This window comes from Aulostomus chinensis, chromosome 20 (assembly GCF_037954235.1).
Source record: "Aulostomus chinensis isolate RoL2024-O1b breed Wild chromosome 20, RoL_Achi_v1.0, whole genome shotgun sequence".
In the NCBI taxonomy this organism is placed as follows: domain Eukaryota; kingdom Metazoa; phylum Chordata; class Actinopteri; order Syngnathiformes; family Aulostomidae; genus Aulostomus; species Aulostomus chinensis.
In genome coordinates, this window is record NC_141339.1 from 11,464,355 (window position 1) to 11,489,980 (window position 25,626).

At 41.5% G+C, this 25,626-nt stretch overlaps 1 long non-coding RNA gene across 1 annotated transcript in view; it reads left to right on the forward strand.

Annotated features, from left to right (window-relative positions):
- Positions 1–13,444, forward strand: part of LOC147242807 (uncharacterized) — a 37,184-nt gene extending 23,740 nt beyond the window's left edge. The window contains exon 4 of the long non-coding RNA XR_015110643.1: positions 12,979–13,444. This is a non-coding gene — a long non-coding RNA (uncharacterized LOC147242807). The remainder of the gene's footprint in view (positions 1–12,978) is intronic.
- Positions 13,445–25,626: the final 12,182 nt, after the last annotated feature.

Genomic DNA, 25,626 nt, shown 5'->3' on the forward strand with positions numbered 1-25,626 from the left:
CTCTGTTCCTATTCTCCCTAATCACGGTTGCACTTTAACCATCAGAAATGACGGCGTACACTATATAATTACAGGACATCGCCTCTGCCTCTCCCTCTTTTCCCTGACATCTGTGTCTTAACAGACACCTCCACCTTTTGTTTATCTGGAAATATGATTCCCTCCCTTTTCTATATCACTGTGTGTCTTCCCTTTCCACTCATTCTCCTTTTTCTCTGTCACTCTGTCCAATATTTCATCTCTCTCTCTCTCTCTCTCTCTCTCTCTCTCTAACCTCTCTCTCTCTAACCTGTCACTGCATCTCTTTGAGATTTAACCAGGATTGCTCACCACCCGCTGTGGGAGTGAGGCAGCATTCTCTGGCGGTTTGTCGTCCTTGATCATTATAATATATGCAGATGAGCCTGTTAACGAGCACCCCCCCCCCACCCCTTTGGTAGATGGCCTAAAGCTGACCAAGCACTCATCGCAACCGCTCAGTGACACCGGGTGCAAACTGCTGAGTGAGCACCGCCAGTGAACCCGACGGCGTAAACAAATAAACAAACAGGCAACCCTCAGAGGAGAAGCTGTAGTAGCACATACAAACACAAAAAATAGACTTCAAACAGACTACAAAGAACAGGTCGGCATGGCTTGGGTAATTCCCTCAAATGGAAAGAAAATCCTTGACTTTGTGCTCATTCTGCCCTGTTTCTCAGTCGCAGTGACGGTAGATAAGGTGACAAAAATGGCAAGCGATCTGTTAGTAGCTGAAATATGAGTAAACGGTGCAATCCAAGATCCAGTATATCATATATCTGATGAATGAATTACATCTACATGCTGTAGTAAAGTTTCATACAACAACAACACGTTTAACCTGAAAATATGAAGTTTCCAGGTGAATCTGGATTTTTTTTTTTTCCAGCATTGACTTAATCTCAGGAGATTTCTTGTGAGTTGAAGAGATGTTTATGGACTGTATGTGTGAGAGTGAGAGAAAGGGAGGAGGCGTGCATTTTGTGTGAATGAGTGTACGCATGAGTGTGAAACAGAAAAAAATTGTTTATGTGGAGCAGCAGTAAGAAAAGTGTTCCCAGGATTTTAAATAGGGATTGTCATTATTTGTGTTTGCGTATGTGACAGGAATGGTGATTACTACGACGCTTGGGTGTTTTTTTTTGTCTTTTTATTACTCTGTATGTGTGTGAGAGGGGTGTGTATTTTTGGTTTGGATGTAGGCGTATGTTTACTTAAGATTCACATGAAGATGGTGTGTGTGCGTGTGTGTGCGTGCGTGTACATGCGCATGCAGATCTATAAACGACCCTTCCCTGAGCAGCAGGCAGCTCCCTCGGGTGATTGAGGAAGTGATCAATTTCTTATTCTCACTTTGTGTTTCTGCGTTCTCATACCAGTGCATCAACTTGTCCTTGTCTGCTTCGTCTCTCTGCGCCTGTGGGCTCTTTACTCCCACAATCCTTGTTGGTGCAGGAAAATCATTTCCCTCATCTGCACCTCCCCAAACTATTAGAGGCAATGTCAAAGATGATGACAATTAGGGTAAAGAGCCACAGGATAATATTAGAAAAGGTTTTTGATGGCTATGAAGTGGTGTCGCAGCATTTAAAATGACATTTAAAAGATTTGACAAATCAATATCCTGCTGCAACAAGTGAGAAAAAATTCTGTGTGATATCTTGAGAGACACAGGAACAAATCAAGATGTATTACTGGAAAAAACCCAACATTATTGTATAGGGATACAGTCAGTTGTCCCCTCCCCCACATCAGTGAAATACATACAATGATACGTTGCACCATCCACCCATCTTCAACCTCTTAACTAAATTCCAGTTGTGCAGTTAGAAGTTTCAGCAAAGAACCCCAAGGTCCCCTCTTCTGACTAGGGGATCTCCAACTGTTCCCGGGAGACATGGTCCCTCCACCTAGTCCTCCGTGCCCTTGCTGCTGCCTCCTCATTGCTGCCCAAAAGAAGAAGTCCTAAAGGTGGGGTCCTTATGAGATGCCTGAACAACCTCGACCGACTCCTTTCCACGTAAAGGAGCAGCAGTTTCACCTCCTGACTCCGCACCCCATCATTTCAAACGCTCGTCCATATCCAGGGATATGTGCATCGCAACATAATGCACAGTTAAGGAAATGTGATTGTTTGAAATACGACGTCTCAGGGTTAGTTTTTGAAGCGTTTACAAAACTCTAACTGCTGTCACTTCTATATGTTTTTGCAATAAGAGTTCATTTGTTGTATCGCATCCAAACCAAATTATTACACAACAAATACTTGAGGATGTGACATCAAATGAAGAAAAGCCTGCAGCAATGACTGACTTATTTGTATGCCTATTTTTGGATAAAACGTGTCCGCTAACTTAAATGTGACATCAGCCGGAGATTCTAACACATCCACGTTACATCGTTGTTTCTTTTTGACATCAGGGTTGCTACTTGACAGCAATATTGACTTTTCACCTCTGCGAAAAAAATGCAGACATGTCATTGAAGCTTATCAATTCCACCATCCCCCAAAATGTTGGTTGTAATGACAGAGTGGCACTTTGCTTTAACTCAGAAAAAGAAGATGGTGGGCCCAAGAGTAGGTTATGAAATTCCTAATGAAAGAAATAATGTTGATTACGGGGCCCCATCACTCTCTGTGTATGTCAGTCCACTGCAGCCATGTGCACTTGTGGATGGAAATTTCTTAATTTCATAGTGAGATATGAAGCAAATTTATTCAGGGATATTTGCAATCGTGTAAAAATCCCAGTTATATTCTAAAAGCTATTTTTAACCTGACAGACGGAGCCTCTCCAATTACGTCAGGGGTTCTTTTGAGGCTAATCTGACTGGATGACCTACTAAAGCTGGTCCTGGGTGGGTTTACTGTAGTGTACTGTAGTGCCAGACCACCAGTGTTGGAAGTGACAGCATAACTATATATATTACTGAAGTACAGTGTGAAAAAAAAAATCCTCATAAACTTCAGTAAGTCTGCTTTGCACTGAGGAAAACAGCTTATTTTTATCACAAAATATGAGTCATAATCTAGATGTACAATGGACGTCCGTGCCCCAGGGTAATGCAGTTCACAGAGTACCGGCAGCGTGTGGAAAGTGTCGCTATGCGGGAAAAATTGACAATACACCAAAGAGTCAAGAGCACAAGTGACCCCCCCCCCCCCCCCATGGTCTAAATTTACAACATAAGTTACTCTGTGTGACGCTCCACTGACGTCTCAGCTGCCTCCATCGATGCATCCACACACGAGTTCTCTACTCCCCACACAAACAACATCACATTCGTCAAATCATAGCTAGCAAACATGTTCTGCTTTCAGAAAAAAAATGATCAATTCACTGTAATTTAAACTGTGTTTATTCACCATTACAGTGCTTGGGGAAGAGTCCTTGATTGTTGGAAATGATCCTTTCTTCAATATTATTTAAATAACTATTTCAGCCTCTAGTTCTGCATAGACTCGGTACAAAATGTGCTGTAAAGACCTGAAAAGACTGACTTAAGCAGATCAATGCAAGTCTGCAAAAACACAATCGGCCCCCTGAGCTGTGATTGATTAGATGTACAAGTAAGATTCTCGTTAGCTAGCAATGACTGTACTCGCTTTCCCTGATCATCACTTGCGCTGCATGCATAGTGACACTCCCGACGTTCACCAGAGCAGCAAGTACAAGGCAGAGCCTCCAATTACAAGGCGCCTGAAAGGAAATGTGTTGTAGGCAATCAGAGGCAGTAGGGCAGGTCTTCCCAGAATGTTGGTTGGGGAAAGAAAAAAAATGCTTTCAGGGCATATTAGCTGTATGCTAGCAGGCAATTGTATTAGCTTAGCAAAGAGAGGGGAAAAAAACTGTTTGATACCTCACATTAACGCTTGTATCCACCACTTTTCTGACCTTTTTCAGTTCACCAACTTATAAAAATTCAGTTCTTGGTTCTGTCCCAATAAAAGTGATAGTTTTCCATTTCTTTGCTTGCAGACAGAACTGATATTGAGAAACTTTCTCCCGATACAAAACCAAAGAAGAGCAATGAGCTGTTTGAGTGTGGGCGGGACTTAATGTGCTTTGTCTCTATTGGCTGTCCTCCTGTGATGTAACAACCCAATGTAATTCAGCTTGTAAAGCTGATGGGGAACATCATCTCGTTGGGTTGAAGGAATGACACTGGTTGTTTAACAGGTTATATTGATTTAATGAAACACATAAAACACAATCAAAACCATTTTTATTCCAGGATATACGGCACCTTTTAAATCTGAATCTGATTTAAAGATAATGAAGCAATAAATGTGATGAGGAAGACGTGAAAAAATGGAGGTGTGTAAGCATTAATTCTCCCCCCATTGCTGCATTAGCTGATTGGCATCAGCGGTTTCATGCATCATGATTATGGCTGCTTGTCTATCAGCTGATTAGTAACGTCCTTCATATTCAGACAGATGTGAAGCCCCTGCTGTCATGTCCTTTATTACTGCTGGAGCTCTTGTAAACCCTAACCAACTTCCCTCCGCGCCCGCTTCACTACAGTTGTTCCCTCTAATTGTAAAGCTCGTGTATGTGTTTATTGAAGGAGGATTAGTTCGGCCAGCAGAATCCTTGTCGCCGCTCTTGGAGAGCCTAAATCCACTAATGGTCAGCCTCGAGCTGACTAAGGGTATTAACGGCGATGGTATTAATGACAAATGACGAAGAGGAAGACTGTCATCACGCTGGAATACTACTACTAAAAGAACATTTATGATGCCGATCATGATATGGCAAATGGGCTAATTATCATTATGGGTTTAACGAAGAAGTAGCCCATAATAATAATGATAAGCACAATGATGATGATGATGAGAGCACTTTTACTTTTTCTTGCATAGCAGCACTTCTTATACGCTGCCAGCGCTCTATATTACCCCGAGGCTCTTGATCTAAAATGCTGGATCTGAGAATATTATTTGGTAATAGCATCTTATCTATAAATGAGTGAATAGTCGTGGGTTATTCTCTGGATAATGTAGATAGCTAAAAAAAAAAAAAAGTTTCACTTATGCCTTGAGGGGATTAATGTTATTATGAGTGATTTCATTGTACGGGGAGACGATTTGCTCGAAATTTGTTGCGTTTTTCTTCCTGTGTCTAAACTGTAAGAGGATGCATTTCATTCTCTCCTCAATTGAAATTACATTCGATTAGATTAGATATTCCTTTATTAGTCCCACGATGGGGAAATTTACAATTTTGCAGCAGCAAAGTGGATAGAATAACAATATAGATATAAACAACATATGTAAAAAATATAAATATAAACACGATAGAAGAATAAGACACACAACAACAGACAACAACAGCAGTTGCACATGTATAAGTATTAATGATTGCCCGGTTGATACGTAATTATTGCACACTGGAGATGTTGCACATGAGGGTTTGTTACGTTCCTGGTATGTCACTGTTTTCATTTATTTGCTAATTCTTTTGTCAAGTTTTTTTCTGCGTGTGTTCTCTGAGAGGAATATGTAATAATTTCCCCTCTAACTACCGTCGTACCTGCGTCCCATAGAGATGTGTGAAGAGTTGCAGGAAAGAGTCCTCCGTGATTCAGCTGTCAAACTGAGAAATGAAATATTAAAATGCCATGAAGGACGGGATGATTTGGTGTGTCAGAGCGAGTGCTATACCAATGAACGATCACTAATGGTAATTTGCGTCGAGAATATTTGAAGTGATGTAATTTGAGGGATAGAAAGGTGTCTTTTCCTGAGTCCTCCATGTTCTCTTTCATTGCTGATAGGCAATCCTGAAACCACCTTTGATTACGGTTATTAAGGGAGTGAATTCACGTCATTATGAAGAAGAAAATATACGCTAGACTGAAAAGTTATCAGGGGTCATTTAAGTTTGCAGTTGTAAATGTTGCTGATTGAAGCTCCAATTATAAAACATCTTCCTTCTGGATTTAATATTGAGTTACTGTGAGGGGAGTGTATTCTTTTATGAATCACAATGGAGGCACCTCTTTGTTGTAGCTGAATAGACTAGATTGTTTTGGAGGCCTGTTAGGATTTGTTGCTCTGAATTATTTAGTCGAGTTTCTTGTAGTAGGCGTATGTGCGCTTTCAATTTGAGTTGATGATTTATGACTTTTGCCTTTGAGGATATGCTACAAATACTCCATTAAGAAAGAAATAGAATGGGTAGCTTCAGGAAAAAAACGAGCCCACATTGGTTTTGGCATGCGATGTGTTCATGGTGACTATATGAGGTATAAACGTGCGTGTATATAAATATTGCAGCAGAGTACATGGATGGGTAGCACACTGGAAAAAGATTCAGAGAGAGAGAGATGTGACACAAAAAGAATAGTCAGTGTGACATGTTGTGCACCTCATATGGATTCACTTTCAGTTTATATATTATTAAGGTTGTCATTTGCTTAATTAATGTAGTTAGATGACTTTTAGTTCAGTCATTTTCATTTTCTAGAACTTACCAAATAAAAGTCATACATTTTAAGGAGTAAGTCATCCAAGAAGTTAAAGCCAACCTAACGGATATAATTACATGGAACGTGCAACAAGATAAACTTTGTCAGTTCATTTACATCAACTCAAGATTTGATTCGTTGTTTTTTTTATGCCAAAAATTCAGATAATGACAGCATGTCCACTAAACTGTTGTTGTACATGACTGAGGAACATTAATATTCCGCGTAAAATCCTGTTTACCTGCCGCCATGGATATATTCCTTACATTCCTTATAAGGAGAGACGTTTGCTGCATAAAAGAGCTGGGAACGTTATGTCCAGCATTCTGGTAAATTATTTCAGCAGTTTTTATTTAGTTCCCAAAAGTTTCTTCTGCAAAATAAGATTTTGATTTTTTTTTTTAAATAAAAATTCTAAAACTGTTTGTCGAAGCAACAAATTACGTGTCAAATATTCACTAGCATCCCCAAACACTTTCTCAGAAAGTTGCCGTTAAACTATCTCGTCTGAGTATGGGAGCGTTATTTGAAATGATTAGTTTACTTGAAAAAGTTCTTTGGATTGAAACTTTTCTTTTGACATCATGAGACTCTGCCAGCTTGCTGGTATGTGCTATAAAACACGCCCTCGGGATATTAAGTCAGAAAATGCAAAATTTTGATAAAGGCAAGTTCCAAAAATCAGACATGTTGGTTCCTTAGAATTGATAAAATTCACAGTACTGTCATTTTCTTCATAGTTGTGGAATATGAGTGTGCGTGTACACAGTCAAGTGTTCCTGGAGTGTGTTTAGCACAGGAAACAAGTGAAATCTGCACATACGCCTCTGGTTTATAAACGAGGAAGCGGTTCTATAATGGTTAGACAGCCAACCACTCTGGATTCTTGTGCAGAAGTGTATAAATAGCATCTGAGAGCACCATAAGTCATACTAATGATAAGAAATTGGTTGCTGCTGATGAAGAGGAGGACGCCTGAATGCAAATGCTGTAACGGGAACTATGATAATGATTCTGCTAATGATGAACATGACAAGATGATTTAAGTTAGAATAAAGATACCGACACTAATAACATCTAAATCAGAAGGAAGAGAAAACTAGTGGAAGGCCAAAACTAATGGGGGCCACTTTGTGTCTAAATAATCCCTGCAAGGGAGCAGTGGCTCATTTCCATGTCAGGGCAACCGCATTAAAAAGCTTCTCCCTCATGATGAAGCAAACAATACAGAAAAGCTGAAAAGCAGCCAGAGCAACCATTTATCTCCGTCTAATATCACTGCTACTACAAGGCTCCAGATTAGTTACAAAGCTGCGATTCATACTAGCATTTAGCTCATTTCCAGCTGAATTATTCATCCAAATTCATCTAAGGAAATGACATTCCAATCTGTCTCTCTTTCTAGGGCGTTCATTGGAAAGAGGCCCTACTCACTGTGGATATGCATCTCCAACAACACAGATGCTCTGTTGTTTGCTTCACCGAGAGCCTTGAACCCTGCACAGATGTGCTCATTTTCCTCTGCTGCAGAGTTTGGACATATTCCCCGCCAGTGATATAGAATGATGACACAGGCAATTCTCAAAACATTTGGCTCAAAATTTTGTTTTTGCTAACACACCTCCTGTCCCTTTCAAGTTCATTGGTAATTTTAGTTTGGAATCGGAGGAAAACACATAGGTAGAGAACAATAAGAATCTAATACACCTCATTGGACAGTGATTGTGGTTTCTGAGGTTGTAATTATTTTGTCGGGGACCACAACCTTCCTGCCGGCAGAATAACAAATACAGCTGGGGAGAAAATTGAGGACACTCGCCCAGGTCTGTCATTCAAAGTGTGTTTAAACCTTTTTCCTGAAACTTAAATTAAATCTAAGCAGCAGACCCCACACACTCCGAGAAGAGCAAAAGAAGGAAGGAGCTGAATTTAATATGGTAGAAGCTCGTATTTGTGTTGGCAGTGTTGATTGTCTGTATGAGAGGGGTTTAGAGGAAGCTAGGCCACACCGAACCACTGGAGTGAGCTCTGGGGATAAGGCGAAGGATTAAGGGAAAAGAGGAGGGAAAGAGGAAAAGAAGTTTAGAAAAGAGCAGGAGGGGAGTGAGAAATGAAGATGAAGTGAGGCAGAGAGAAAAGGGAGGGAAACTGTCTCCAACGTGTTGAAACACTGGATGAATGTTTGAGGCTATAGCTTTTAAAAACTCCAATAATGCCAGCTGGCTCCTGGCCACATTGGAAAATGGAAGAAGGAAGCTTTGAGTGGCAAGTCCAGGGGCCAGTGGAGCGAGGCGGGGGCTCGGTGAGGCCAAGCAGCAGGGCAGCCCTCCTCTGTGGGTGAGAGCTCATTTGCAATAGTTCAGGCAGGGCGAGGTGAATTTGGCTGGAGAAAAAAAATGAGAGAGGAGAAAAAGATTTTTCAGCTTTTATTTGTAGTCTTCCTCAGGACTCCCAGTCAATCATGTGTTTGTAATGAAACACATTTATGCCTCACATCCACGTAAATATAGGAAGGCTTTCTACTGAAACATTTATGCTAAACAGCACTTTGCCTCCAAGCAATGTGGGGCGGAAGCTGCAGAGGAAATGAGCCTGTTGGGCAATGATAGGACTAACAAGAGAGTTAACACAAATCCTTCCTGGTTTAGGCTGCCGTCATGTCTGAAGAATCCCGCTGTGGCCTCCCCTCCTGCTCCCCCGCATCTCCAATAAAATCTGTCCTTTTAAAGTCAAGCAAAGATATGAAATGTTAGTTGAAAATGCTACTTCTCTGCCAGGGTAGCACCCAACCCTTGTCACCTTGTAGATAATTCATCCCTTCAAGGAATACAATTATAATGGTGAAATGGAGAAAATTAAATTTAAAAAAAGAAACCTCAAACTCATGACTGTGCTTACCGTATGAAGCTGGAATGGTCTCTTCCCGGGGAGAGACAAACTCTGGGAGATTAAACATGGCCTGTCACAAAACGCTGACAGACAAGCTAGCCAAGTTGAACCAAGCTTGGAGGGGAAGTTTAAAATACTGCCAGAGACAAGAGGATGATGGAGGGAGTCTATGGTACCTTTGTGTCTCACCTGAATCATGAAACAGTCTGACAGAAATTACACTTTTGTTTTATTGGCTTTGATATTACATTGTCAATGAGCCACAGAGCAAACAAACAGTAAGGAGAAGTGCGCTGCTGCTAAAGTCAGTCTGCAGGCTAAAAGCTAATCAGCTGGTGCACATTAAACAGTGTGCCAGAACAAGAGTAGAGGGAGAATATGGTGAGTCACTAGCAGGGATTTTCAGCTTCTGAGAGGTCAGAAATGACACTTGGAGGTATGTTTACAAGCTGTTACGCTGCAGCTAGCTAAGCCGCTAACCCTGGCACCTAACATCAATCACTCAAGATATCCACACTTCCCTCCTGTGAGCCGAGACAGCAGAGGAAAATATTCATCATTCTTCATTTTCAGCCAAGAAGAAGTGCCTAGAAGCTACAATATGTGGTGTGATGCATTAGCAACAGTTAGTTCTTGCTGCAGACTGTTGCTAATTCTAAAGGGGAGCTATTATAAGCATTTTCCAGTCTTTGTAATTTATTTTGGACTCCTATAGAGCAGCTAGACACTACTGACCGCACAGAAAGCTTTGTTGACCATCAGGACGCTGTGCTACTTGCTGTCTCTCCTCAAGTTATTTTCTGCATCCCGTTCAAATGTTCTGTGTAATTTACCATTCTGCTTTGCTTGCTCCGTGAACGCCTCCCACTGAGTCCGATCCGCTGTGATTGGTCACCATTCCAAGGGTTTCAGGAGAGTTGGGGAGCACTGCTGAGCACTCCTGCCTCATTTCACTGGTGCAGGAGTTCAGAATAAAAAGGAGAATGTTACTCACAACCCCCACAAAATAAACACAGCTAGGATACTGGAAAATGTTAGTCACAGCTTCTGACTCTTCAAAACAATCAAGTAATGAAGAAACAGCAGCTTCCGTTAGCTTCAGGCTAGCCACTAATCCATGTTCGTATGATCCCAGGTTATGACAACAATCTGTTTTGAAGTGCCGTGAACAAACACGAAGGTATTTTGCTTTTGCTGGTTTCAATCCTCTTTTGCCTGGTGCTTGCCTCTTTAGCAGAGCTTGACAAAGTCAACTTGCCCAGATATTTTCTTGGAGCCGTTGCAGCTACGAATCGAGCAGTTCGCAGCAGTATAACTTCCTAAGCCGAGCTAGAGGAGGGGGCGGTGCAGCGAGCACGCCCATATATGGAAGTCCAGGGCACCATGATGTCATTATCTGACATTGTATGTATATTTAAAGGTCAGAAAAGATGAAAAAGCAAAAGAGCTTTTAGCTAACAAAGCTGGGTGTGGTTTTGATAGTTCTCAGGTAAAACTGAGCTTGCCGGGTGATTTGATCAAATTGTCAAAATTTTGTAGCCGTTCAGCAGTGTAACAATCTCTGCAAAGACGGCAGTGAGAAGGGTCACTGACCTACAATACTGTCAATATTTCTTGAGCTTTACCTCTCTGATGGACAAGTAGTGCTGAAATAATCCACTGACATACTGAAATCTGATGCTCCAGTCTTTATTGTAGAGTTATCATGGAGCTGGGATGTGGGAATGATTCATTTTGGAAAGGAGCCACCTGTTAAGAGCATTTATGTGATGATAGCAAGCGTTGAAGGTTCACTTTATTTCTCTTCGCTCCAGTCGGACTAGTTGGGAAACAATAAGCTAACAAGTTAACATGTACAACACAAAAGCTACACTAATCTCCCACAACTGAGGCTGAGTTTCCTAACAATCTAGTCGCTTATTAACACAGCAGTCCTTGGTTTTATATTGTGCCCACCCATCCCTTCTCCAGTGTGTGTGGCTTTCAATTGAGAGACTTTTCCTTCATTTTAAAACTACGTATTTCAAATGACAATTTTTCTTCAACTTCAACTTAAGCAGAACTTCAAGTATGCAATGCCAGCACAATGACAAAATCTGTCAGAAGTAGCCAACCAGGGAGATTATTGTCAAGAAATAGCTTTCTAACTGCTGGTGCATAGTGCTGAACTCTGAGCTCATTCCTTTAAAATGAGGGAATTTCCATCTTTTAACCTGATGGATTTGAATAGGTCAGCCAAATAATGATTCTTCCCCCCATGTCTTTGTCCCAAGGCCCTTAAGATTTAGCCTGCCTCTCTTTGGGGGATTTCGACTCACAGCTTGGGAACCACAGCTCAAAGTCATAACAGCGTCACGTACTTGCCCTGATGAGAAACCATTCCCTTGGGAGGAAACACGATTTATTTTTGTGAGATTAGCACACACCTATGCAAGCCAAAAGCATCTCCTTCAGATATAACCAATGTTTGAATATATTTTACATACAAGTCCATTTATTCTATTTTCTGATACCAGTAAAAAAAAAAAAAAATTTTTTAAAGTAAAGTAAGGAAGTGGAAATAGAAAAAGAGTCATTTCTTTTTTCCAAGATCTTATCGTCTTACCAACCGGGCCCTCCCGTTGTGATGTGCAAACATAATGCAGGTCAGGCTTCATTGGGATTGTCGTCGCTGCTGCTGAGCGAAGACGCTGTATGTATAACTACCAAAATCCACAGAGACTGCGTGAGTTGGCGGATTCAAATTAAAAGCCTGTTCTTTTTGAGAAGCGGGACCCTCCTCGCTGTTACCCGTAAATTCCAAATGCACTCATTATTAAGTAAATTCATCCTGTCGGAGGCCAAGACATGGCTGGATTTAGCCTCCAGATTGCCATCCAGCTTTATTGAGTGGTCTCTCTTCTTAGTCAGAGGGAGGAGACGCCCTTGCCAAACGAGGCTGGCGCTATGACGGCAGACATTGACATCTTTACAGCTTCATCCTCCACTGACTTTGCATATGCTTACACTACATACTGCTGAGTCACAGCTGATCGGTAATAGGACTCGTCTTGGGGGGGTAGGATGTACTAAAGGCATGTCCATATGAGCTTTCTTTCTCTTGTTCAGGGACCCTGAAATCACAGTTAAATCGCAATTTTTAACATCTTTCTTTGTGTTTGTTTGTTTTGTTTTTTTACACCTGCTAATGTATATCTGTGGGTGGCTTGTCATTATTCTGCCTTGTGTCCTATTTAACTTATAAGTGGGCGAGGCGGCCTTTCTCCAGTCCTGCTGGTTTGCTGCCTGGAGCCAGCGTGGCCACCACCACTGCATCACTGCCTGTCACTCTGCATGTGTTATCATGAACAGAAGGCAGATAGCATCTCATCCCATCGATGTGGCAGATGTCTCTCCCTTTCTTTCTGTGCGTCTTTAACTGTTAGGTGTGTTTTTCTTCACTGTCACAAACTCTAGTGTGTTTCAAGGTTGACGACTGATTTGTGTGAAGGGGAGGGCTTCTTTGTGTTTATGGGTGGGTTTATCCTTGGGTCTGTGTGCTGTGCTGGAAGAAAATCAATTGCAGTTTTTGTTAAATTTGTGTTTGCTCAGCAGGGGTGAAAAAAGGCCGGTGCAGTCTGGTACTCCACTAGACCACAAGAAGATTCAGTGCCAGGAAAATAGACAAAAAATAAAAAAAAAAAAATCTGTGGATCTGGGAGAGGAAGTAGAAGAGGAGGAGAGATAAGAAGAAGGGAAGTTCGGAGAAAGAAGAGAGCCAGGAGGAGAGAAGTAAAGATGCGGTGAGAAGATGCCAGACGTGGATGTCTGGATATCGAGGAGTGAGAGGGCATAAAGAAGAGAAAATGAGAAAGGCAGCTAAAGAGGACATGAGATGAAAATGTGTTGAGGAGTGAAAAACGCCTCTTTCAGTTGAGGTCACTTCCAGGTGTGAATGAGTAGGCGTAGAGCTGAGCGAGTGAGAGGTTAGAAGAGGAAAAGAAGAAGGAGAGAGTAGACAGGAGTACAAAGACAAGATAATATATGCCCGTGTTGTTTGGCTTTGCTAGGTAACATCACAAAATACATGAAATTACCTCTTAATAACATATAACATATTGGAAACGACCGTCGTCCAGGCGCAGTTCCTGGAGAAAGCGGTGAAATTCACCCAGCTGTGTGCTCCTCCGGATTACGCCATGGATCCAGACACAGCTGCGTTTGGTTTTCCACCATATCTGGGACTTCCACTACAGGTACAACATCAGCCATGGTTGATGACGGCCCGCGCTTCTACTAAACTAGCGGCCAGAAACACCGTTGACGCCGCTAATGGTGGTAGCAAGCGGGTGCTGTTAAGGTGAGCTCCGCTAACAGAGAAGGACACGGAGCCGCGCCGTCCAAGCAGCCACAGCTGGATTTTTCTGCCCTACTCCTCAAAAACTTGTGACACAGACATAACTTCACGAACCGATAGACCGTTATGTTGTTGAAAACATGTTACCGTTGTCAACAGTTGATTCAGACTCCTTCAGAGCCCTCATAGGCAAAATACCAAGAGGAGGAGCAGCTCCGCCGTGCACAAAGACATTTTCTAAATACATTGATGAAGAGTACACTAAAATGAACGTCAAGCTCAAAAAAGGATTTTGAACAGTTAGAAATTAAAATCCAAAATCTTTGACATTTACTTACAACTTAAAAGAAAAAAAGAATAACGTAATAGTTACTTTCCCTGGTAACTAGTTACTTTCGTAGTGGAGTAACATAGTTACCAACTCAGTTACTTTTTGGGAGAAGTAACTATAACTATATTACTTTTTCAAAGTAGTGTGCCCAACACTGGTGAACACAGCTTTACAGGTAAGTGGCTATGAGTACTTTTAAGGGCTCAGAACATATCACGCCTGGCCCCACCAGCACCCATATCGTCCTCGTCCCCCTGGGTGTCCTCCATAGATGGGCCTCAAACTCAACTGTCCAACTTTCTCTTCCCAACAGCAACCTGTCCTTTAAATGCTTCCTTAATCTGTCCATGTGTTGCAGGTGTGTAGGAGTTCCTGCAATGTGTCCACTTCAAAATAAAAGCCACCTAAATAATTAAAACCACCGATATAACACTAAAGTCTTGCAATTAACACCAAATATGTAGATTGAAATAAATGAAAAAGACATACACACAAGAACTTAGCACTGTCGCAGCACTAAGTTTCCTGGTCTGAGCCCCGGTTCGAGTCCAAAGATCTTTCTGTGTGAGTCTCCATGTTCTCCCTGTTCCTGTGTGGGTTCTCTCTGGTACTCCAGCTTCCTCCCACAGTCCAAAGACATCAAGAGGGGACAAGGCTGATTGATACTCTAAATTGACCGTAGGTGTGACTGTGAGTGTGAATGGTTGTCTGCCTCTATGTGTTGGCCCTGTGATGGACTGGTGACCTGTCCAGGGTGAACCCCACCTCTCACCTGAAGGCTGCTGGGATAGACTCAAAGTTCAATTATTTTGGTTGAGGTATCACCTTTTCTTTAACGACATTATAAGCAAACATTGGGTGTAATTTGAAGAAGCTGTCGTCAGTGTTACACCCATAGGTTTGGGCTGAGCCTGAATGCTTCAATCTTCTGGTTCCGTCCCTGCTCAAATGTTAGAAGGCATGAAGCTGGGGACGTACCATGCCACATTTTTTGCTGCACACTGCAGCGAAATTACACCTGACACGGGAGATAAAGCGTTGCAGTTTGGCCCTGAATCGGTCGTATAATTAGCCGTCATCATGAGGTTTCACAAAACTTGCCTGACTGAAGTTGGAAGTTGCGTGTCACGTGAGAATATGAGTAACCCTGCATGACACGAATGACTGAGGATCTTCACACAGTGGCGTTGTTTACAGTTATAATCGTGTTTTCCCGCTGTGTAAACAGATGGTCCTCATATCTGCCTTCAAATATATCCTGCAGTATTCCTGTAGATAGATTGAGTGTTCCTCAGCAAGTGGAAACCTCCATGTGGCCTCACAAATGTGGTGATGCTCATCATAAAACACTTTCAAAGATGACTTTTTGAATACTCGACAACTGACAATCTGGCATGTTCATGTCAGACAGTAGTCTCCTTCCTTTCTTCCTTATGATTGCACACTTTCACAGATCTCTTGGCACTCTGCAACCACCAACTGTCAATAAGAGCGAGCGGTTAAGATTACTGCACGGCTCTAATATTGTTGGGCTCCCATCCAAGTATTAGCCTTTTTCCTGATTACGAGTCTGTTAATCTCATTTCACGTCGTGTTGGAACCCCTTCTTGCCTTCTGTGAGACTCACGGCTTTTCTGTGTCGGCTTGTTTTGTCCTGTTTGGTTGAGGATGTGTTTGTCAACTATCTGGGATCCAAATCTTAAGGAAGTTCCGCTGTTGTTGATAGAAAAGTAGAACTTCACCAGGAACGATCACGACAAAAAAATTAGATCATAATTATGTGTCCCATAAAATGAAAACTACATGTGTTTACAGTACAATGTCTCCGGCTTATTTGTTTAATTAGCGAGTATCAGTATTTTTACACCAAATCCCTGCTTTTTTTTCTCTTCCTGTGAAATAAATGTTCGAGGACTCATCTTGCACTAATGGATGCGTGCTAATTTTGCCATCTAATGAACATCCTTTCTCTGATTTTATCATATCATAGTGAACAGACAGGTTAGCAGAGCTCCAATTTTCCCATTCAGCCTCCACATCCTGTAGTCCTTTTTTTGTGTATTCTGGTCCAAGTAAATCAGGTTCAGCATCTTGGTTTGTCCTGAGGTAACCCTAACATCCTCTCTTATAAAGTCAGCCATGATAAGTAGCAGCAGTCCTCTAGTCATCAGCACACTTTTTGTTGTTGTTGACTGAATTTATTGAGGCGCTGCATCAAATAACTGCACACCCACTCAGAGAGGAAGTTCTGGCTATGTACCTTCTTTGAAAATGTCATTATCTTGCAAATTTATATGTCTTTTTTTTTTCTTTTTCTTTTTTTTTTACCACAAATGATAAGATCAACCTTCGTTCTGTTAATACAGGCAAAGAGTTTTAAAGAAAGTATACTTGGGGACTTTTAACTGAACTATGCTTAACAGCCGATGCACCGTCATTCGTTGCACTAAGCTAACCAGCAGTCAGCTGGTTTCTGAGGGACTCAGCTCCCTAATGCACTCGCAGGGGAAATGAAGGGTGTCTACCTTCTTGTCTGACTCTGGGGAGGATGGCAAATAAGTGCATTTCCCAATAAGTTGGAGTGTTCCTTTCAAATTCTGCTTTTCATTTTTTGCAATTTCTTTACCAACTTTGAAGCTCTAGAAAACGTGCTCTATTTACTCTCCGCGTGTTCGAAATGTTCCCGGACAATCTGTACCCCGCACATACATATAAATGCAGATTCTCGTCGCACACGCTGTGCGCACCGTGTAATCGCAATCTCCAAAACCATTCGCTGCCACTGCACCTCCTGTTTTGCAGTAAGAGATCTCCCAGATAACCCACAATCTCCAAAATTTGAAGTCACTCAGCTAATCCCCTCTTCAGCTGCCTCTTTGACAGCCTCAACCGCCAGGTTTCAGTTGAAATCTCCACTTAACATGATCAGCATGACGTGGTGCTCGTGGAGGTGACGAGGAATTTCCAGCCAAGCAAGTCTTGGTGCTGAGCATGGCTGATTTTTTTGGAGAAGTTTTATGGACAAGGTCGGCCTCGCATGCTAATTTTACAAAGTAGATAACTATGTATCTTCTGATTTTACAGCGTTGCAGGTGATATTGGAGCTTTTAGTAACTTCATTTTCAGTGAATCCCTCTTAAAAAAGTCATATCACATTATTTGAAATCTTGTGAATCAGTGTGCAGCGTAGTAACTTAATTCATTTAATCTGCGCTGCAAAAAAAAAAAAAAAAAAAGACACCACACAGCTCAGCTGTTTTGAGAAATAAAGCAATGAATCACACCAGAGTGAGTGCCTGGAAGTGTGCGAACCAGAAAAAATGCCTTCCCATGAATCAGTCAAATTTATGAACCGTCAAGAGTGAGCGGCGAAAGGTCTAACAGGCAAGTTGCCTCTCGCGATGGACAGAGATGGGAAGACTTTTTTTTTTTTTTGTAATACCCAATAATATTTTCCGGTCTAATCCATTTGAATATTTTCAATTGATTGTTTTATCTATTTTCATCTTTTAATATATAAATTATGCTTTTAAAAAACAACTGCTTCCTGTTGTTCCTGCTTCCAGAAAATGCTGCCGTTAGAAGTGAGTGAAGTTGGGTGGGAAAAAATTGTATTCAGTTCTTGAATGAGTAATTTTAAACGTAAAAAGCTTCAAATTTGCATCTCTGAGTTCCAAATATGAAGATTCCTTCTTTTATTTATTTATTTTTTTTATTTGACAGTCAATTAAATGTCTCTTCCTGGTTGTCGGCTCGACAGACAAACCAAACCAAACAAAAAATTGAACATAGCTTGAGTCTTGGAACTGCGAACAGCCATTTATGGAGATAACTGCTACATTATCAGTCTTGAAAATGATCAGCCGATTCACTGTTGATAATACTTGCTTTTATAAAAATGAAAGAATGAAAATAATCGGTTACTGTACCCCTTAATAAAAGAACTTGATGCAGCTCTTTCTCTTGGAATACTGTTCTCACTCTAATCTCAGGGGTCTGACTTTAATCTCTGACTGTGATCTCTGGTTTGGAGCTGATATTATTATTGTGGGCCCTGCCCCATTATTCCCTGCCATGATAGTTGATTGAGGGGCAGGGTCATTGGTTGTGTGATGTCAAACAGCCTTCCTGTTCAATCTTTGACTTTGATCTCCATCTGAGTGTCATATCAGCCAGTTGGCTGAACAAGTATCCTTACCCCTTTGATCTCTAACTGCTTTGATCACCACATACAGACAGACACATCAGCGCGATCCAAAATCTTGTCTGTCATTTCAGACCCAAGACCCTTTAAAACTCTCTGGACTCCAGTCATAGACAGTATGTATAACATATAAAACATCTATGATGATTCGTGTGTGTGTGTGTTTGTGTGTGTGTGTGTGTGTGTGTGTGTGTGTGTGTGTGTGTGTGTGTGTGTGTGTGTGTGTTCAGTATTACAACAAAAATGATTCATGCTTGAATGGGAGGATGATTATAGAGATGATGGTAAGTTATACAAAGTTGGATGCTTGGTTGGGGCACTGCTATGAGAGCTGCTTCCTGCACCGTGGTGACACCTGCTAGTTTCCTGACAATCCAAAACAGCCTTGCCACATTGGAATGTTTATCTAAATTTGACCAAAAAATGTAAAAAAAAAAAAAAAAGACAGACATCCACTTCTTCATAGCTGGGGATTTGGTGAGCGAATGTAAATATCATTGAACAAGAGCAGAGCAAGACTTCAAACCTACGCTGAGTTCTAAACCCTGACGCATTTCAGCGTGTTCAGTTTTAATTGTTAACAATAACAAACCAGTCTGGAGCTTAATACACCAAACTGCATTTATTCATAAAAACAAACACAATGTAGGAACATTGCGCACAATCCCTGAAAAAAACAAAGATTATTGGGAAACCCATAATTATTATTAGCTACTTTACAATAGAGTCATGTACACACCAGAGTTTTCCATAAATGAAGCAGAAGAGAGTCTCATCTGGATCAATTTAAGATATTTACTTGGGATCATCTAGATTATGTCTCCAAATTTGTCTTATTCCCATTTTTTTTGTGAATTTATGAAACCGTCCATCTTGCCCTGTCTCACATGTACCCAACACAACCCAGCACAGGAGTGGAGTCGACTAAGTTTGCAAACATAATGCTACACTGCCATCTAGTGTTTGTGTACGGTAACATTAATTAAATAAATGTGAATTGCTGAATATTTACTCCCACACAATTTACATGCATATCAAGCTACACTTTCACATAACAGCGACCGGAAGTCAAGAGGGCGTTTTGTTCGGATCCTGATAATTGGATGATTTTTGTTTTTTTACAACTTCAAGAAGTGAGGCTGAATGTAATCTGCTTTGGTGTGCAGTCAGAGTGATGGTTGTACATCAGGACTCAAAGGCTTTGCGTGAGACAGAGATTACACATCTTTATCATCCCAAGATGGTCAATTTCAGTATTTGGGGTCCCAAATGCTTCAAATATTCAAATTTCAAATTGAATTAAGGTCAACGTGATCTTTAAGTAATTAGAAGCTTCTCTCACGCGTGCTCGTTGGCGAATAAGATCCTCCGTCTTTCATCTTGGAAGCTGCAAAGCTGCGTTGAGACACTTTCTGGGACATTATATTTCACATTAGGAGGACAAAAAGTTCCAAAAGAGTAAACAGGCTCCCTGCAAAAATGTCAGAAAACCATAACACATCAACATACCTTCAAAGGCATTGTCCTAACAATGCTCCCTTTATCGTGACTCCAGTCACGTAATTACCAGAGATGCTTGTCAGTCATACCACTTGACAATGTTACAAATCCCAAGATGACTCGCCATGCTTCCAAATGTCCTGCTGTCTCCCTCCATTTTTGTTCTGTTTTGGATCTAACTCCATTTTTACTGCCGTTTTCCAAATGTGCAGAAGCACTTTGAACTCCTTTCACTGCTAACATGACGTTTTTCATTCCCAAACATTGTTATAACTGAAATTGAGATGGGGCAGCACGTGGTGCAGTGGTCAGCACTGTCGCCGGACAGCAAGACGATTTCGGGTTCCAGTCCCGGCTCCAGCACGGGATCTTTCTGTGTTGAGTCTCCATGTTCTCCCTGTTCCTGTGAGGGTTCTCTCTGGTACTCCAGCTTCCTCCCACAGTCCAAAGACATCAAGAGAGGACGAGGCTGATTGATACTCTAAATTGACCGTAGGTGTGACTGTGAGTGTGAATGGTTGTCTGTCTCTATGTGTTGGTCCTGTGATGGACTGGTGACCTGTCCAGGGTGAACCCTGCCTCTCGCCTGAAGGCTGCTGGGATAGAGAGAGCCCCCGTGACCCTTAACGGGATAAACAGTAGAAAATGGATGGATGGATTAAAAAAATGTAACAAAATTCAGAATAACTTTCTCGTTGCCACCAAACCAGTAAGGATGGTTATTTGAGATAATAACTTGAGAAGAATCATAAAATAAATTGGCCTTTACATCAACCGCATGAGTGGATTAAATAATCAAAGGTTCTTTGTCACTGCAACCCACTGTTGTTAGCATTTCTATTACTAACTACCACCCTGTAAAGCATCTTTAAGTGTCTTGAAAGCTCTATAAATGTAGGAAATATTATCAATTTTTTTTGTTAATAATTACAGGGGAGCAGGTTTACATCCATCCATCCATCCATCCATCCAATTTCTACCACCTATCCTGTTAAGGGTTGTGGGGGTGTCATCTGTCTAACCGGAATCTTCTCCCTGTGTTTGAAGCTTCCCCTGTTGTGGCAACAGAAAAAGTCCAAAAAGTCTGGTAAAAAAAAAAAAATCACAGCTAATGAAAAAAACCTCACTTGATGAATTCATTACATTTTTATTTTAACCATGGAAACTAAGACATTGCCATCCAAATTACGTTCATCCATTTGTATTCACTGAGATTTACTTTAATTAAAGTGGCGGGATGATGATTCCTGGGAAATGAAAAATAAGAATCATTTTGCGTCATTTAGTTCTGTTCCTTTGAAAATTAAACTTATAAAAGCACGTCATGTCTGAAAAATGCGACTACATATGAACCAATCCATCACTATGACAACTGGGATAACTATACCCACCAATAAAAGAAATCAATGTGGGAGGCGGCACGGTGGTGCAGTGGTCAGCACTGTCCCCTCACAGCAAGAAGGTTCCTGGTTCGAGTCCGGGCTCCAGCACGGGATCTTTCTGTGTGGAGTCTGCATGTTGGGTGAACCTCTCGCCCGAAGGCTGCTGTGATAGACTCCAACCCCCCCGCCCATCACCCTTAACAGGATAAGCGGTAGAAAATGGATGGTGTTTGGGTAGCAACCTGTAACTTTTGCTTTCTCTTTTAGTTTTTGATCAGTGGCCGCTGAGAAGAGATCCACTGTCAAAAGCTTCTAATGAGGTCCTCTTCAATGCCCAGAGTGAGAGCAACACCATTCACAGCAGGCCGGGTGGACGTGCAACAATTAAACTCCCTATTAGAACCATTTTTCCTCTTGTGAATTAACAATTTCATCTGCAACACTCACACTATCAGTATGAGAGGTTAAAGGCTGCTGCCCTCATTCCAAAATCCATTATGCAAATTCCCTGCAAGCATATCAGTCCTCTAGTGTACCTTTTTTTTTTTTTTTTTCATTTTCTCCTTTCAGTTTCTACCCTCTGTAATTTAACATGTCAATATCAGTTTTCAAGAAAGTTCTAAATTCCAGGCATCGTACGCATCGCAAGAGTACGTCCATTTATCTCCTCGACTTAATCGGCTGACCAGTTCGGTCATCCGTTTCTGCTTTTCTTACCTTCAGCTGCTAATTTGGTAAGACTTGAACTTTTAGCGAAGAAGGCAAGGCAAGGCAAGGCAATTTTATTTGTATAGCCCGTTTTCACAAAGACTTTGTCTCAAAGGGCTTCACATGGCATCATAACAACATCCTCTGTCCTTAGACCCTCACATCGACTGAGGAAAAACTCCATAGAAAACCCTTTTAACAGGGAAAAATCTGAGAAACCTCAGGGTGAGCAACAGAGGAGGGATCCCTCACCCAGGACGGACAGACGTGCAGTAGATGTTGTTACAGACAAGAAAACAGTTTACAATACAAAATGTGGGAAACATGGAAATGTTAATAACAGTTGAAGTAGGAAGCTTCTGGAAGGGGAGGCAGGGAGAGCAAGCCAGCTTGATGGGGGACTGGATGGCAGACTGGTTCATGGAAGGGGAGCGCAGGCCGGTGTAACAGTAGGGAATAAGAGGGGGGGGGGGGCGATGTAGGCGGCGGTTGGGGCTTGAGAATTGAGTCCATTTACCATTTCCATTTAACAAGGACCTTAACCTCTGACTTTTGATCGCCTCACTTGTTTCTGTATATCCTCAAATCAAAGTGGATGTTCATGCCAAATTTAAAGAAATTCCATTAAGATATATACATGTGTTAATAAGAATGGGAAGAAGTTCCTTTGGGTGGCGCAAGAAATAATCTGAACACTGGAGTGCGGCAGCTGGTGAGTAGTTTGATTCCCGTTTTGTTTCAAGATTTCAACATTTAAGATCAGGCATTCGATGTATTGCGCATGAACAAGGTGGGGTACCTTCATAACTGAACCAATATTGGTGTTGGTATCTGGAATTTGAGTTTTTGGAACTTCACTCTCCTTGTAATAACAAAAAGTGAAACCTTACACTACTTAAATTATCATGTTACTGACGTACAATCAGCCTGTATCCATTCACTCCAGGGTTGTAACAAATCTGGCCCTTTGGTGTCCTAATTGCTCAAGTGTGGATGGTTGAAACAAATGTGCCCTGTGGAATCTGCCTGCTTTGGGTTGATGTTAGCGCCATCTGTGGAGGTAGAGGGGGAACACGACAGGAAGTTGAATGTTTCAGAGACACATACAGGACTTTAAACATTTTGGGAACCACTGTTTGAACTTTACTCTCTGACACAGGTGGGGCCTCAGGTACGAAAACTTCAGAGAGAAAATTCTGGAGTTCAGTGCTCAACCTTATTCAACAAAGGTTCATGATCCATTATGTCATGTGCTTTTCTAAGAAATGTCAAATTGTTTCCAGGCAGCTTGGGCCGGCATGGTTCAGAGGTAGAGTGACCGTCTAGCAACCGAAGGGTTGCTGGTTCGAGCCTCACTTCCCCATGACTAGGTTGAAGTATCCTTGAGGAAGATACTGAGCCCTAACTTACTCCTGGTGGCCCTGCGATGAACTGGTGACTCATCCAGGGTGAAACCTGCCTCTCACACAATGTCAGCTGGGATAGGCTGCAGCCCCCCCCCCCCCCCCCCCTCGTGACCCTCAATGGATAAGCGGTGTAGAAAATGGATGGATGGATGGATGTCTCCCATCACCAATATAGCTAATAAAGAGTTGAGATCATGTTTTGCAAACCAGGCGTGGCTCTGATTTCCCCTGTGACGTTGATACAAGTAGTTCCATATCTTTGATTAATTGATTCCCTAAAAGGTTGTGAAGATTTTAATCATTTTGAGAATCAGCGACTATGCAGATTGTAATAAATCAAGTTAATCTCAATTCCAATACCCACCTTGCAACCTTACAATACAGCAGATGGTCTGCACCACTTCTTTATTCAGCCTGAGTGAAAACCCAACACTTGCAGTTTAACGTGTTATGAATCTAAAATCTGATCCAGGATGATTGTTAAGTTTCACTCATTTGGTGCTTCAGCTTTTCTTCCTGACAAATAGAGCTCATAAGCTTTCCTTTAGAAACACTCACTCAGTGTCTCAATCTAAAAAGGTCAGAGAAGACAAAAAGGTCATGAGTCATCGACCTGCCTCCGTACGTCTGAAAACAGCACAGACAGTGTTGAAAACAACAATGATGATAATGTCACAGCTGACTGATAAAAGTTCTCCTCTTTGTGTGTGTGTGTGTGTGTGTGTGTGTGTGTGTGTGTGTGTGTGTGTGTGTGTGTGTGTGTGTGGAGGCAGGTGCTTCTCTTCAAGCATGTGTGACAGCATTGATTACAGGTGACTTTTCAATCTGTAAACATGAGTCATTTCCTGACTTCCAGCCTATGAGATGAAGCTGTGCAATTAAGTAAAGCCGAAAAGGTCTTGTGACTCATTTTTTTCTCCGTAATCATGCATTAATTTTGTGTGTGCGCACGTGTGTGTGCTTCCACGCGAGCGTGTGTGCATGTATGTACTGTAGCCATTCCTCCACATGATGGTGCTGTAGCATTAGCTTTAGCTGGATGCTAAACGACACCTCTGAGGTATCCATACACACATGCACAGACGTTTCTTTTTAAACATATAGCTTTGTGCTTTTCCATATCGTCCTTGATCTCTCAGACTAACTTTAAATCCAAGCCTGAATCCTCAAACTGCACTTTGACAGCAGGCGGTCTTTAAATTCAATCAAGTCCTTTTACATACACAATCTCTTTCCTTTCCTTTTTCTTGCAAAAACACCTAACCCTGGTTGAGAGACATATAACGGATCTCTATCTAAACTAAATTGCGGTTACTGCTGATACACACCTCGTTGTGGGAAAAAAAAACACCAACATGTAGTAAATACAAGAAATACAATACAATGAAAAAAGACAAGTCTTTGCTGAGTCGGTTTCAAATCAATGACCTTTTCTGCTGCAACGTTTACTCAGCCAAATTAAAATGATTGACGTGTGATCTGAAGCACCAGTGTGAATGACTGAATAAGCAGGTCTCCGGAGGAGGACTGCTGAGTCTGATCATGTGCAGCCTTTACACCCAGCGCTTTATAGCCGTGTGACTGATGACTTGTCCACCAGTGCTCTCCAATCAGGAAACCTTGTATTGAAGCGTAAACGGATGGACTTTGCACCTGCGTTACGCAAAACCTGAGGAGATGTCAATTTACTCAGGCTACTGATTTAAATATGATGATTTTAACCACTGATGGTTTCAATTCATTACCTGTGTATTCTTTCTCACAAAGTTACAGAGCCCCAGAAAGGCCACAGGGGTGAGAGAAGAAAAAAAAATGCTTGCAGCCAGAAGATATTATTTATACCCAGAATTTGATTAATTCATGGTCAATTTAGAGTATCAATCAGCCTCGTCCCCTCTTGATGTCTTTGGACTGTGGGAGGAAGCTGGAGTACCAGAGAGAACCCACGCAGGAACAGGGAGAACATGCAGACGCCACACACTTAAATTATGGTAATGTATAATAACTTGCTCCCATATTTTGATTAATTTGTGGCAATGAGATGTAACGTCTTCCCAGAAACGAATCAGATTTGTAGGAATAAATCATATCTGATGGCCACAAAATTTTAATATGCTCACTTTTATACTCCTATTTATGTACATACCTTTAGTAATATTTTTGTTGAGTGTATATCAATATATATTTCCATTGTAACATGTTTATTTTATATATATCTTTTCTTCCTTCTTTGTTATCATGTACTTGCATGGGAACACTTGGAACACAAACATTTCCTCCTGGTAATCAATAAAGTATTTCTGATTCTTTGTGACTCTGGGACTCAGTACCAAAGTATCACTTTATCTTCAGTCATTGTTTGCTATCAAGTTGTA